General features: G+C 40.8%; 1 long non-coding RNA gene across 1 annotated transcript; it reads left to right on the forward strand.

Annotated features, from left to right (window-relative positions):
- The first annotated feature begins 5,167 nt into the window (after positions 1–5,167).
- LOC120292775 lies at positions 5,168–7,356 on the forward strand. Its single transcript, XR_005550377.1, has 3 exons — positions 5,168–5,481; positions 6,195–6,297; positions 6,616–7,356. It is a non-coding gene; the product is annotated as an uncharacterized LOC120292775 (long non-coding RNA).
- Positions 7,357–9,810: the final 2,454 nt, after the last annotated feature.

A 9,810-nucleotide genomic window follows, 5' to 3' on the forward strand; every position in this document is an offset into this window, starting at 1 on the left:
GTGATCTCTTCGCGATGAAGTCTACTGCCGACGATCAGCTCACGTCGCCAAGCAGGTGATGTTGCTCTGGATTATGTGGGTAGGATTTGGGCTATTGCTATTGACGCGGTGCCGAGTCAGCAATTAAGAGAGAGGATCAAGGTCCGGCCTCATATGGAAGGTTGTGAGGATTTCACAACCCTCATTGGCCATATAGGTGAGGGGCTTGGCAATATTCGATGTGGTTAGGTGAATGGCTGATGCGGTAAAATTTGGGCCATATCATTGACGCATTGCCACATTAGGAGAGAGAATCCAGGTTTAGTCTCGTATGGAAGGTTGTGAGGATTCAACAACCTTAATTGGTCATAGGCGGGGTTTGGCAACATTCGACGTGCTTAGATGGATGGCGGATGTGATATAATTTGGATCATATCATTGACGCGGTGCCACATTAGCAATTAAGTAAGAGGATCACGATCCAACCTCGTATGGAAGGTTGTGAGGATTCAACAACCCTCATTAGCCATAGGAGGTTTGGCAACATTCAATGTGTTTATATAGATGGCAAATGCTGTAAAATTTGGGTCATATCATTGACGCGATGCCACATTAGCAATTACGTGAGAGGATTGTGATCCAACCTCGTATGGAAGGTTGTGAGGATTCGACAACCCTCATTGGCCATAGAAGGTGGTTTGGCAACATTTCACATGCTTAGGTGGATGCTATTGTGGTAAAATTTGGATTATACCATTGGTGCGGTGCCACATCAACAATTAAGAGAGAGAAAATCACGATATGAACTCACATGGAAGGTTGTGAGAATTCAACCACCCTCATTGGTCATAAGTGAGGGGTTTTGCAACATTTGATGTGCTTAGGTGGATGGCAATTGCAATAAAATTTAGGCTATATCATTGACGTGGTTTCATATCAATAATTAAGAGAGAGAATCAAGATCTGGCCTTGTATGAAAGGTTGGGAGGATCCAACAACCCTTGTTGGCCATAAGCGGGAGGGTTTGGCAACATTTCACTTACTTAGGTAGATGCCAAATACGGTAAAACTTAGGTTTTATCATTAACACAATCAACAATTAAGAGAGAGAATCAAGGTCCAATCTTGAATGGAAGGTTGTGAGGATTCCACAATCCCCATTAGCCATAGGTGGGAGGTTTGGCAACCTTTGACGTGCTTAGGTGCATGGCATGAAGGGAAGGTGCACTTTACAACCACTATTTATGTTCGAAACGTGCGGCAAAAGTCTAATATCTTCACTAAGGAGTTTGGGGAGATCGTTTAGAGTAAGTCCAAATCTAAGTACTTCAATATATCCAATTAGACCTACAATGAATTATGAACCAACTCGATATATTAACTGTTCCTTACCACATCAATTCTCCAATCCGATATTTTTCTAAGATAACTTACATGTGTATCCTAACAATCTCCTCCTTACATGTGAACTCTAGTATTAAGTTTTCTTTGCTTTGCATCATAACAATCTTCCCGTCACATGTGATCCCCAATACTAAGTTTTCTCCCCATTAATTCAGGTTCTTTGTTCGAACCAAACTATGAAATTTGCTAGCAACACCACAACACTCATTTACTTTGAGAATGGGCCACCAATCAACTATTAGCTTTGATACCATTTGTTAAGAACATGTAGTAAAAGTTTGACAACTTCACCAGGGAAGATCGATAAGAGGGAGCCCAAGTCTAAACCTGTCAATATTTCCAACTATACCTACTTTCACTCAAAAGTTTAAACTAATTAGTTGTAAACTAACTTGGATATATTGATTATTCCATGCTAATTCTCCGATATGATGCTTCTTTAACACAACTCATGCTCACATTCTAATAGTTTAAGGTGCCATAACCCTAAAAATGACAAGGTTCTCATAACACTTGTTGGCTATCAGCAAGGGCCACGCAAACCTCATGCCTTGTCGAAGGAGGCAACCACGCCCATGCCCCTATTGCATGCTCTCTCTCTCTCTCTCTCTCTCTCTCACTCACGCCTTGTCGAAGGAGGGAAACACGCCCATGCCCTTATGCATGCTCTCTCTCTCTCTCTCTCTCTCTCTCTCTCTCTCTCTCACAATTACTCCCCTCCCCCAAAAAGACATTTTTGTTTTTCTTTAAATTGTTCATGTGGCACCACATCGATGTTATATATGTTCATATTTTTAGCACGTAAAACAATGTCGTATAAGCAATTTGATGATTTTAACTAATGATGACAAAGGATTTGATTGCATAAGTTGTGAAAGATAAAGGATTAGGCACAAACAATTAAGATAGGATGAATTGTTTATTAGAGAAAACTTACTATAAATAGGTCGTCATGTGTCAAGGGGATGGGACAATGAGGCATCGCTGCATGTCCGGAGGACACAAGCAAGAATTAAGCCCACTACAAAGGGAGATTGAATAGACTGGGTCATTCCTAACGACTCCTACTCCGAGCCCAGGGAGACAAAACTCTCTTGAACTTCTAAACGGACAAGAATAACCTAGGATCCTCCCACCTATCATAAATAATCTTCCATGGAGCAATGCTCACATGGAATAAACCTACAATAATTCCCTGATAATGGTATTTATTAATAAATTCATGAAATTGTATAAATGAATAGTATATATATTTTCATAAATATGAAAGGATATGAAATTACGCATCTACAATTGTTAATTTGCAACATCAAAACTCATCAAAACAATTTCTTTTAATAAAACACATGGTAATACAAGCACCAATTTTAGTGAAAAGCAAAATGACTTCAGAGTGCAAGATAAGCAGTCATTACAAGGAAAACGATTGATCACTTGAAAATTGAAGTCCTAAATGTCAATCTTAGTGACAACTCTTAAGAAATATTTTTTTATTGTGTACTTATATAGATGTCGTGAATGGCAACATTGATATTATGTGTTTATGAATGCTATAGTTCTTTTCGGTTTGAAGAGAACAGATTAATACTGGCTAGGATAGTAACCAAAGTTCCCATGCCTACTGATTTCTGCTTGCGTTAGATTGGACTTACAAAGGGTGGTATACAAAATCAATTTACTAAGTCGTATGTCAGATTATAAGTGACATTTCAAACACGTGAGTCATATTTAAGAATCAATCATAGTTTGACACATCACTTGATAAGCCAATATTTTTAAATTAAACTTAGTAAATTTAGCATTGCTTTTTGTATTTTGATTAAATAAGATATGTTACTATACATGCACCAATATAAGGAAAAAGCCTTATATATGTGGAATGAATATATAGTCATTCAAATTAAAAACACATTTTTGTCGATGGATGTCCTTGGGACACTCATTGAGGAAACTTTACAGCCTCCAACTAATTGAACGTCCTCATGTTACAGGCTATTAATATTTTGAAAATCGAAAAATGTCTATATTAAGTATGCTTAACAAGTGTTGAGTCGACACCCATCGACAAAACCCACATCAAACCGGTGCCCTTTTATTTATTAACATGTTGCTACTGAGAAAAGGTGAAATTCTTTTTGGGGAGATATAAAATAATCTCTGCGATTCTTGATTATAACCGTGAAATTCTCAAGCTACACGAAATACAGCAGAAGAAGAAAAGGGAAGTAATAGAGCAATTCCTAGAGTTGATATGCACGGGTTATTAGTTTTGGGCTCAGGTCCAAAGGCAGTTGTGGAAAGCCCATTAAAGATAGATCCATAAAACAAAAGCGTGAGTAGCACCAAATGAGACTACTAAGCCCAATATACAGGCTCGTACACATCAATTAATGTTCTTTTCTAATTTTTGTCTTTGTTCTTTTTTATTATCCTTTTACGGATCTTTTTCAATGGCATAAAAGCCCAAATTAATCACCGAGATGTGACCTACTGTCGCAACACTAGCATCTTCTAGTTTATTTCGGGGATTTTTTTTATTTATTTAAAAGATACCATTTTGGAACCGGTGTGCTGGACTCTATAAGCTCTGTGATAACTCTCTTATACTAGATAGTATCTTCGCAATAAGTTCAACTTTTTATTTATATATTTCTGTCAATCGATCATTACTTATAGGGAAACACAACACTGTTATATTTTTGGGCTAATCGGAGAAAATTGAGGAAAATAATTTGGGAAAATTTTGTGGGTAAGGAAGGAGGGACGATTTAGAAAAGCAAACTTCTTCTTTAGATTTTCCTCGACACTATGATGCTTTCGAACATACATAATAGGAGATCAACGGAAAGAAGTGTATAAAACCCGTCGCAAGCAATAATTTGACACATGTATAAAAAAGGTACTGCTCGTCCCATATCACAAATTCATATAGCCAGGCAAACTGCGAGCATCCAAGATAGATCAACATTAAGTTTTGACCACGTAAGGTTACCATTTAGTACAACGTTGCTATCCTAGAACATGATGTACCATGTTGCATTGGCCTTGAGATAATCTTCCGATCTGAAAGTAGAAAACTGGCAACTTTCAACCCTCACGAGGAGACGACACTAACAAGTGCTGAATTATCAATCTTTAACCAGAACAAAGAACAAAAGACAAGCTCCTACTCGCAGAACTTGCAGGGTATTCTAAAGAGACGATGGATCTCCCTAACGAATCCCCAGCTTAGGGAAGACACCCGCAAGTTCTTCCGGGGAGAAACACCTAGGAACTTAGCCATAGTGACCCACCGCATGATGAGGTGAACGATTCTTCTCCGGGAAAACCGCGACATCCGAGGCGGCCCTCAGGAATTCCCGCTCGATCGATACTATAAGCCTTCATGATGTCCGCCTGAGTAGAACACCGCGCAGGCCCTCTTCTCGGTGTGATAACCATGAAGCAACCCACGAGCAAGCAAGATGGGTCATCTCCAATCCTCCTCCCTTGAACAAAAGCGGACTGCTCGTAGCCAACGGAACCAAGACTACATGAATAACCCTGAAGCGATAATCTTAGATGTGCACTTATGAATAGTATTGCAACAAGAGATGGGACAGAAAATCAATAAGGTTACTTGGGGCGTGCATAAACGCTCCAAAAAAAGTGTTTCGAGGCTCGGCCTCGCCCGAACACTTGCATCGTACGGATTTTGCGAGCCAGGAATAAAAAAGAATAAACGCGTTTGATTGGGTCGCCCTGGGCATTTTTTGTTTTTGTTACGGAAAAAGAAAAATAGAAACAAAAAAAGAAACAACAAATTGTTGTTTCTGGCCTTGAGAAACACTTCTTGGACGCTCCAAAGGAACAAAAATGAAAAGAACAAAAAAACGAAACGGGAACACTTCGTTCGTTCGTGCTCTCCTTCGTTCGTCCCCTTCTCCTTCGTTCGTCCTCCTTCTCCGGTGACTCCTCACTCGGCCAACGCTCCGGCGAAGAACGACGCCGACACACCGGCTGTCTCCGGCAACTTTCCGGCGTGTCTCCCTTCTCTCCGGCACCTCCCACTCGGCCTCGTCTCTCCGGCGACTCCACCGGCTGAAGCTCCGAATCCAGGTAGGTTTTCTGGTTCTCCTCCTTCTCCGGTCGACGATGGGCTTCGGCGAGGCAGATCTGGGACGGCTCGCTCGAGCCTCAAGCGAGCGTTGCTCGCCCAGATCTGCGGCAGATCTGGGACGGCTGCTCGCTCGAGCCTCAAGCGAGTGTGCTCGCCCAGATCTGCGGCAGATCTGGGACGCCTGCTCGCTCGAGCTGCTTCGAGCGAGCTCTCTGCCAGCTTGAGCTGCTCGAGCGAGCTCTCTGCCAGCTCGAGCGGCAGAGCAGCTCTGCCAGCTCGAGCGAGCTCTCTGCAAGCTCCAGCGAGCTGCTCGAGCTGGCAGAGCAGCTCTGCCAGCTCTGCCAGCAGCTCGCTCGAGCTGCAGCTGGCAGAGCTGCTCGAGCAGCTGCTGCTCTGCTCGAGTGGGCAGCTGCTCGATGGAGCTGTTGCTCAGCGAGCTGCTGCTCGAGCTGGAGCTGCAGCTGCTCAGCGAGCTGCTAGAGCTGCTCCAGCGAGCTGCAGCTGCTGCTCGCGCAACAGCTCCAACTGCTGCTCGAGCAGCAACCAGCTCACTCGAGCAGCAGCCAGGTGGATCCTTCAATTCCGCATGGTCTTCGAGTGATGTTGTGTTGTTGCTTGATTCAGTTTTGGAAGGGGGAATTTCAGTTCATCGATTGGATTGGGGTTTCCTTCGATTGTTGTTTTGTTGCTCATGGTGATGTGGTATGGACAGGCTGGTGAAGCACGTGGCGAGGGCGTTCAACGACGATTTCACCACCAAGGGGGAGAACCAGCCGAAGTCGGGCTGCAGCGTGGTTGTGTGGCATCGTAAGAAGGTAATAACTAAGGGTAATGCTGTCTTGTGTTGGCTGAATTTCATGGTTGCATTCTATATGTATGTAGCATTACTATGTATTTCTTGTAGCTCAAAATGCAACGTATGATCTGTTTTACACAAGTTAGTTCAACATTTTTTGCGTTTACCAAACGTGTTTCATTCTTTTTCTATTCTAGAGAATGAAATTGACTGCGATTCCAAACATGTTTACATTCTTTTTTTTATTTCAATAACAGTTTTTTTTATACTTACCAAACGCGTTCTTTTGTTCAAAAAGCGTTAGAGAATGAAACATTTTTTTTGTTTCTGTTCCCAGGAACAAAAAAAGAGCAAAAATGTTTTCATGCGCTCCCTTGGATTCTCCTCCTCCGGCGTGAGAGTGATTACAGCATTATTGGCCTCCCGAAGAAGTTTCCTACGGGAAAAGAATATCTGACGCTGCCTCCATAACCTGATCACCGATAGTCTGCAGGCTGGCACTGTCTTACACATTAGCCATCAAGTCCTGGCCCCTTATGGCGAACCAGATCGAACACCACCCATTTCACCTCTTCCACAGTAACTGGCGGGGTGGAGAGAAGATCAATATGCTCAATAGATGAAGTAGTACCGATGGTGTCCCAAAGCATCTGCATCAATCGATGAAGCTTATGTTAAGAACACTGAGAACAGAAGCTCCTCATCTGATGCTATTATTGATACCAAGAAGAACAGGGGAAGCAAGATATACAAGAGCAATAAAAAGAAAACATATGAAGAAGAGGAAGTAGAGTATATACATGCTGCTAAGAAGATATGCTGCTGAGAAGAATGAGAAGAGAACCTGTTTCGAACACTCTGTATAGTGCTGCAAGTCTTGGCTAGTCTCGACAATTAGTCTAGTGTAATTCAGTTCTGGAAGTTAGTTAGTTTTTGCTTCAGTTAGTTAGTTATATTTTCTTCAACTGATTCAATACCTATAAAAACAAATTTCAGAGATAGTCCTTGTGTATAAAAGGCTAACTCTCGATTGAATGTTAATAATGGAAAGGAAAGAGAAAGAAGTCTTTCATCTCAAGATCTCTCTACAGATTCTTCATCCCAATTTCTTCTTTGCGCATAAACTTCTTCATGGTATCAGAGCCGCTGCATCCTGAAGAAATCATCTTGATGCTGCACAAAATAGTTAGATCTACACCAGATCGAAGGTAGATTCAAAGCGTCTTTGATCTCTGAAGATATCTGTATCTTCCAACAAGATCTGTGAGTTGATATTTTTCATCCACATCTAAATCTTTATCAACAATATACTCGTTGCAGTGTACTGTAAATCAGTAGAACTTGTGTTTGCAACTAGAGTTGATCAGAGATCAGGAAGAATAGAATGACAGCAAGAGTTTGAGATATCCATTTCCTATTCATGTTAATATCTCGAATTTTGTTACCATCAAATTAGCTGAGGATAATTTCCTCTTGTGGCAAGCTCAATTCTATAGATTCTTAAGAAGCCAAGATCTATTCGGTTTTGTGAATGGGAAATTTCACCACCGCAAAAAGACGGACGGAGTTGAAGAAGGAGGTCAAACTTCTTAGATCCCTAATCCCGATTATCATGATTGGATAAAAACGAGATCGGCTTGTATCTTCTTGGATTAGTGGTGCGAAAGACGAGAATATACTCGGCTGATAATTGGTTTAAACACTGCTTATGAAGTTTGGCAAACTCGTTAAATCGGTTCACACAAAAATCGGTAGTTAAGGAGTTCGAGTTAAGAGGAAAAGCTGCAGCTTGCCGAAACGTGAACAAACATTATCGGCATACCTCGGGAGTACAAGTCAATATGTGATCAATTGAATGCCATAGGAAAACCAGTTGATGAAATCACAAAACTATTTGGAGTTCTAGAAGGCTTGGGATCTGAGTATGAAAGTTTCAAAACTACAATCTATTGCTTGAAGCCCCAACCAGAATATGATGAAGTAATCTCACACTTAGAAAGATTCGAAGCCGGATTACAAAATTATTCTTTAAATCAATTCAGTCCTAACCTAGCTTACTATGGCTAGAGGAAAACTGAAGCTATACATAAAGAAGAGACTAACAGAGAATATATACAACAGAATGCTATTCTTAGAGGATCAAGAATAAATAATCGTGGAGGAAGAGATTATGGAAGAGGAAGAATATATAATGCCAAATACAGGAACTTTGGTTATCTTGGAAGAAACATGAGTTACAGAAATAATAACTCAAACTATAAACAAGAAAATCAGCAGTTCAAACAATTCAATACCTCCTCTGGCTTGGGTACTGTTCAAGGATTTAGACCATACAATGTATCGGCACAAAGGTATTCTGATACCAAGTCATATCCTGCATCAAATTCAACTCTTCACAAAAAGGTACAAGTGGAAAAACCAGCAGAACACACTCGACTTGAGTGTCAAATCTGTAAGAGGCCTGGTCATGATGGTTTACATTGTTGGTATCGGTTTGATAACTCCTATCAAGCTAAGGAGATACCAACAGCTCTAGCAGCACTACTACATATAGAGGAGGCAAATGATCAAGAATGATATCCAGACACTGAAGCAACAGCCCATATTACCTCTAATGCTGGTATACTTCATAGTCTTTCTAAAAATAACAATGCTGATATAGTCATGATAGGCAATGATCTACGTTTATCTGTCAAATACATTGGTAATGCAATACTGAATACTGCAATTACTGCCTTGCCTCTCAAAGATGTGCTGATTGTTCCTGAGATTAAGAAAAATCTTCTATCAGTGTCAAAATTCATTGATGATTACCCTTGTTCCTTTATTTTTGACAAAACTGGTGTGTACATCAAGGACAGCACCACCAACACAACCATGAAGTTAGGAAGGAAGGTTAGAGGGCTGTACAGAGTAGACCCTCATGCTGCAGAAGTCTATTTCACACAAAGACAAAGAATTGTTGCAGAGAGTATCTGGCATCAACGACTGGCTCATACAAATCAGAATATCTTGAAGCATTTGAGGAATCAAAATCTAATTCAGTATAACAAAGAACCACGGTATGTACGTAGAAGTTGCCAAATAGCTAAGAGTACTGCTCTACCCTTTCCATTATCAACTTCTACAGCTACAAAACCTCTAGAACAAATTCACTGTAATATTTGGGGACCTTCTCCAGTTAAATCTTTTCAGAGTTTCAAATACTATGTCATTTTTGTTGACAATTTCTCTCGCCCGTTGGATATACCCATTAAAGCGAAGTCGATTTCTATAGTATTTTTCTCATGTTTCAAAAGTTAGTAGAAAATCAGCATAACTGTAAAATCAAGACCTTCCAGTGTGATGGTGGAGGAGAGTTTATTAGCCAAAGGTTCAGAACTCACCTACAGAACTGTGGCATTCAACAGCATATCTCCTGTCCATATACACCTGAGCAGAATGGGATACCTGAAAGGAAGCATCGGCATATAGTTGAACTTGGTCTGGCTATGCTATACCATGCAAAAATTCCATTAAAATTTTGGGTAGA

Source organism: Eucalyptus grandis, chromosome 4 (assembly GCF_016545825.1).
Source record: "Eucalyptus grandis isolate ANBG69807.140 chromosome 4, ASM1654582v1, whole genome shotgun sequence".
NCBI lineage: Eukaryota > Viridiplantae > Streptophyta > Magnoliopsida > Myrtales > Myrtaceae > Eucalyptus > Eucalyptus grandis.